This window comes from Protobothrops mucrosquamatus, unplaced genomic scaffold, assembly GCF_001527695.2.
Source record: "Protobothrops mucrosquamatus isolate PMUCROS unplaced genomic scaffold, P.Mucros_1.0 scaffold104, whole genome shotgun sequence".
Classification (NCBI taxonomy): domain Eukaryota; kingdom Metazoa; phylum Chordata; class Lepidosauria; order Squamata; family Viperidae; genus Protobothrops; species Protobothrops mucrosquamatus.
In genome coordinates this window covers 1,054,483-1,061,048 of record NW_015386477.1, presented here as the reverse complement: position 1 = coordinate 1,061,048, position 6,566 = coordinate 1,054,483, and positions in this window count along the sequence as shown.

Sequence of the window (6,566 nt, the reverse complement as noted above, 5' to 3'; positions counted from 1 at the left end):
GGCTTGGGTATGTCCCATCGGTGGAGGCTACATCTCACATGCTGTAGAATGGGCGTTGTCTTACCTGAACGCCATTTCTCAGCATGTAGATGTAGCCTCCACACCCGCCCGTGTTGGTAGGTCTAGGCTGTATTTTCAGGAGGAGTGTTGTGTCAAATCAAGTGGGCTTCGCCTCGTCAGTCAACAAACTGGGGAAGGACAGCCCAAGGAGGCGTGGCCAAAGTTTGATCTTAGTCTAAACTGAGCAAGGAGGCATTGATAACCCATCGGTGGAGGCTACATCTACATGCTGAGAAATGGCGTTCAGGTAAGACAACGCCCAATTACAAATACAACCCCTGCCATTTTTAACCTAATCAGTTTTGATTTTTAAAGTTTTCTTTGTTAATGTAAGATCTGAACGCACAGGTGGACACCTATGAAAAATGTCCACTGATAACATTGGTGTCAAGCATCAGGAGAATCAGGAGATCCAGGCAGTTCAAATGTGTATAAAGATTTATTGTACGCTTAAGCTCTCTACAAGAATCTGAACTATTCATTTGAACTACCTGGCTCTCTTGATTTCCTTGCTGCTTGATATTAATCTGAACTACTAATGGTCAAAGGAAATTAGTGGGAGTTAAGAATAGAAAAGAATTCAAGATGGTGTCAAGTTGAGAGCAGAGAAGAAACTAGGTGAAAAGTGAATCACACTTGACAGGTGGGCTGAATTTAGTTCTCTTGGACTCATGACTGATGAGGCATTTGACTCCTCCCTCAGGTACAGCTTGATCATCTCCTACAATTGGAACATTAGTCTGAATAAACCTGCATATGATTTGCCTGTATTATTACAATTAACAAATTATTTAAATTGGCACTCTTAAAAACAAAATTGTAAAACCATACAGCCTGTTTATTCTTCATAATGTCTTTCCCTTCCTAGAACATTTTATTATTTATTTATTCAGTTTGGATGCCGCCAATCCCACACATTGCCTGACAACTCACAACAATAAGAGTAGCATAAAAACAACAAAATTTTGAAAAATAACTGGAATAATTAGAAAAATAAGTATAAAATAATTACAAGATGGCAATCCAAACAAAGCAAAACAAAAAATATTGCAAACGGGAATGTCATCCACTCTACCTAAGGATCTGAATAACTAGCCAAAGTTCAAGGAAGGGCATCAAGGTGGGAGCCATATAGAGCTTAGGGAAGACCTTATTCCAGAGGGCAGGTGCACAGATTTTAACATGTGCTTCTGCTTCTATGACATCTTCTAATAGAAAATATTTGATCCTTCTTTAACAAGTATTTAAATCAGGAGATGTGTCATGTTTATTGGTTGGCAGCTCCAGTTTAGATGCGAAGGTCTTTGGAGGCCAATGATGGTAGCAGGTATGGCAATGATATGGTACCAAGTCCAAATCAGGTCATCTGTAGAGATCATCTTTGAGTAGGTTGGTGAAGTTTTAATTCTAGGTCAATACTAACACAACAATCCCTCCCCCTTACTGCTAAAATTCATTGAAGTAACTTCTGAGAGTAGCTGCAGACTATCTGCAGGTCGGATTATTATTTTAAAATAAGAGTTATGGTTAATAACTCTTTTGATTTTCAGTATTGGGACTGCATAATATGGGCTTCTCTGTATAAAGATTAACTATTGGTAAATCAAGCTATTGTAGCTATTTTCTATTCTATTGCAGCAATGTCAAAAAATGATGTTCGGTTAAATAATGAATGTTTCTTACATGTAAAACGTGTCTGTGTTATTTATAATACTACATTAGATAGTACATTTGTAACTATTTCCCTGTCAGGTGCAAGTAACCAGGAACAGGAGTTCAGTAACAAGTTTATTATATGCTACCTATACACAAGAATCTGTTCTACTAATGATCAAGACAAATTGATGATAGAAAAGAGTCAATGTAGGTCTCTTGTGGAAGTAGAATGACTTCAAACTGATGATGCATTTGACCCCACCCTCAGGCTTTGCCTGGTCATCTACATTCCCTACTATATTAAATATTTATTCTTCTATCTTGTCATTACATACAGAACCAAAGTAATCTGAATTTCTTGCTATAATATTTGTAAGCAATTACATTGTTATGCTGATACAAGATTTCTCCTGAAGCATACATATAAATGATATTAATAGAGGAAATATTTGTAGCTCAGGGTTGAAATGAAGGGTCCTTGGTGTTCTCTGAGCTTGGTTGTTTTCTTGCAGAGATTTCATTACCCAAACTAGATAACAACTTCAGTGTGGGTGATGTTATCTAGTTTCTGTAATGAAACATCTGAAAGAAAACAATCAAGGACCCCACATATATGTGAAAATGGCTTACACATTGATAAAGAGAAATAAGAAATAAGCACTATGTAGCACATGAAGATCAGCTGTAATTACAATACATTTATATTTTTTAAACTTCTCTATAGTAAATCCTGACTCAAACTTATTCTGTACAAAGTTGGCCTGACATTGCACAATATACAATGGCAGATATTTTTTTTAATAAGCTTGGTTTCCCATTCTTCCCATTCTGGCTATGACACAGAAGCTAATATAAAATAACAGTCTTTAATCAGAAATTAATTTTAAATAGGAAAAAAGGCAAGAGAAACAGCCATTGTTGTCTTTATATGTACATTTGCCAATTGTACATCTACATTCAGACTTGAAACTGAACGGCATATTTAAATTCTTCTGTAGAATTTTTAAGACGAGATACAGTGTTCTTGTTTCTTGCTTTTATTTTTGGTCATCTCTACTTTAGAGGATAGCTTGCTTGAACAAAACTGATATCATTCAAACTATCCTATCAACATGTGGCATTTGGCTACCAGTTTTACTTTTTTTGGTATTGGGAACATTCTTACTCTTGTTTACTTTATTTTTTTTATTGCCCTTCCTTAGTACCAATAATAATTGTAACACTGATATATAAAGTTGAGCATTCCAAATCAAAGAGATACTTTCAAATAATAATGAATGAGCAAAATAGATCTTAATTGGACCAGTCTGTATTTTTTCTGTGACTGTCTAGCTGTATATCTGGAATATAAAGTAAAGTAAATGGCAAAATATATACCTATACAGACTGGCAATGCTTTTATCTTTCTAACATTTTAGTTATAATGATCGATGCCTCAAAGCTATTTGTTTTTAGTTACAACTTCCCTAATATGGTGCTCTTCAGATTCAGGGAAACTGTAGCTCAGAATTCCCAGACAACAAAACTAATGGGAATTAGAGCCACAACACCTTTGGCAAAGACCATGTTAGGGAAAGCAGCCTTAAACTATAGGGCCTGGATTATTTACTTTTGCTGTATATTTTTCCATTTATGAAGTAGAAAGAACTTATTTGTATTTATACACAATAATGCTCAAGGTCCTTGGTGTGAAAATGTTCTAAAGCAGACTGGTGTATCTTGCAGCAGCAGTTTCAAGCAGCTGTCATGTTATAAAGACAAATGTGTTTTGAAGAACCATTATTCAGATGGCCTGTAGTAAATGAAACCCTTGTATGCATTTATTCCCATTAAATCCAGCCATAAATCCAACAACCAGATTAGATATTTATCTAATCTGTTTGCCTACACGTCATTCTTCACCCAGGAGTCCGGTAGGATCGTTGACACTACCTCTATTAGCAGAGATTCTTAAAATGCGAAGTGATTTTTTTGAAACTCTAAGGGAAGGGGGGGGAAAGCTAGAAAGATAAAGGTTCTCATTAATTCTATAATAGGATGGTGAACAAGAAGAGAACTGCCTTATCGTTACCAGGAACCATGAGAATGAGATTATTAAATATTTCAAAACCCACTTTAATCTGAATTTATGAATTTTATTTATCCTTTTAACTAGAACCTCTGATGTTTTCTACCACTGAGTATGAGATGAATTTCTGCCATGATTAGCCTTCTTTCTAAACAGCTGGGATGGTTGTTTTTGACCCAAAGCCAATAATCTATTTGTGATTATAAGGACTTGCTGGCTGATCTGGCTTCAGTGTTTGGTATGCATCCTACATGTTAACTACCTACTGTACTATATGAATAAAGCTGATATTCAAGCATTTGATAAATTGATGCAATGCACCAATTATACTAAAAGATATGAGTCTTATCACTCCACTGCTGAATTGGATACATGATAAGAAACAGAAATGCATGATTTTTCTCACTACTTACAAAGATAATGCAGATGAATAAAATAACACAGCTGCCAAATTTAACAAACAATTAAAACACTATCTCTTTTTTCATACACACAAAAATATCCAATGCACAATATCAGCTAGAGGTGAAAATAAAAACATACCTTCATCTTCACACAGCTCAAATAAAAACCCAAAGTACAAATTTCAAAATGGCAATCTCAGAGAAAAATCTGCAAATCACCAGCAACCGGAAAAATGACATAACCATATTTCTTGTTGTTGATGAGGGAGCAAAAAAAAAACCCTCATAAATGAGGCTGCAAGAGATAACACATGAGAGCACGGCTCTCGCCCAGAGGCGCGACCTCTAATCAATGCAAGGGATTGATCAATTCCCAGGACTTTGTCAGCTCCTCACCAGGTCCTAGCCATGAGACCTGCTCTGACTGTTTTGCCAATGAGGGATGACGCTTCCACACAATCAGTCTGTCCTCAAAGCAAGTCCGGTTGTGACCCTTCCCTTATTGCCAGATTAGGAGGACAGGCTTAACTAACTAACTAAATCACAACAACATCCCTATCTATGTACCCTAAGGTCCCAAGGAAAGGGGCCTTTTTCTAACCTCTGATCCAAAGTAGATTGTCAGTGCTCGGAGAGAGCGGGCTGGTTACCTGTGGCCCAAAGCCAGGAAGCAGTCAGAAATCCTGGCTGGACAGGAGGTCTCTTCCAGCAACCGTCTCTTCCCAGCCAATGCACCAAAAACTGTCGTGGAAAAACCCAATGGAAAAGACAAGAGACAGCAACACAAAACAATAATTCTTACTTTAAGATTCAGACGTTTATTTTGCTAACGATTTGGAACATAGCAAGCATAATAACACAACATCACTTACATTAATAACCCATTGCAATGAGGACCATATGACATAGCAGATTCCAAAAGGACAGCTATAGGCCAAGGGCAAATCAATCAGGTCCAGTCCCAACCTTGTATACCCTTTCTTGTTCTAAGACTATAGTCAGAAGGTCCACTGACTTTTGCTGACTTCTGCTGACTTCTTACCCACCTCCTGCTGACCTTCTGCTGAACATAACTTTCCACATATACCTGCGTACATTGGAACCTGCATCCATCAGCTACTTTCAGTTCCCTATTTCTTACTGTTCCAGTCCTTATGTTCTAAATATATTTGAAACAAGCAAGCTTAGCAAAATCATATTAAATAAAATACAATTGCAAACTGCAAAATTAAGCACAGCACAGACTTTGGTTCAATACTTTGTCCATGAGGCCTGATTCAGTTTACCTGGGCCTAAACCTTGCATAAAAGAACAATAGCCAATATTTTCATTTTACACAGCTGATTTCATGTGATCACAGCACTCAGTACCTGTTGAAAAATAGCTCTCTGAATCTCTGTGATATAATAGTGTTAGATGAATTTGGCAGTTGAGTCCATTCATTTCCAGCTGAATTGAGGTGTAACCCAAATTGCCAAAAAAAACACAAAACCACTTTTTCTTTTGCAGCAGTGAAACACTGCCAAGCTTGTGGATGTTCTCTTTCCTCACTGGCAAACATTCTTGCTTGACTTCTCCTTCTGGTATCTTAGGGAGAATACTGGCTGGATTTTGTGTGCATGAAATTAAGAAGAATTCTGTTTCCCATTTCTGTTGGAAAAGGCATGCAAAGCATCAGAAAGTTTGGTTGCTTTTTTAAAACATTATATTCCTTCCTCTTTTGTGTCAAGGGAGTGAAGTGAAACAGTTTTGGAATTGAAACATGGTATGCAAATGTCCTTACAAGAGGTACCAACTTCTTCAGCCTTTGTGCTTTTAATTTTGAGCTAATTGTACCCTCTTCAGCACTTCAGCCACCTACAAGGACTTCAATCGTGTTGGAAGCATTGGGAAAGGCACTTTGCTGCAAAATTGATGAACAGAAGAAATAACACTTGAGTAGACAGGTTACTTTGCCCTGTTACAAATGATAAATGTACAAACTATGGCAAGTTAGTTAAGCATGGGCTGATGAAATGATATAAGTTAATTGTTTCCAAATCAAAAGAAGTAATAGTTCTACTTTATTGTACTTTCATCAAGTTATGATTTTAAAAGTATACAGCCAAAATGGAACAGGTCCAGAGACAAGCAACAGGAATTATCAGGGGACTAGAATCCAAGTCCTATAAATGAAATTTGTGAACCATTTACTATTTGTGAACATATGTTATATAACTACTGTAAACAGTTGAAGCATAATTTATCATTTCAATAATAAACGGTATACAGCTTGATTAATTCTCTGGTGAATAAGCACTGAAAAGGTCTCCTAATTAAAGTATTTTGGCTGACTAAATATTCCACTCCTATTTTGCAGTGTACGTATTTGATTTACA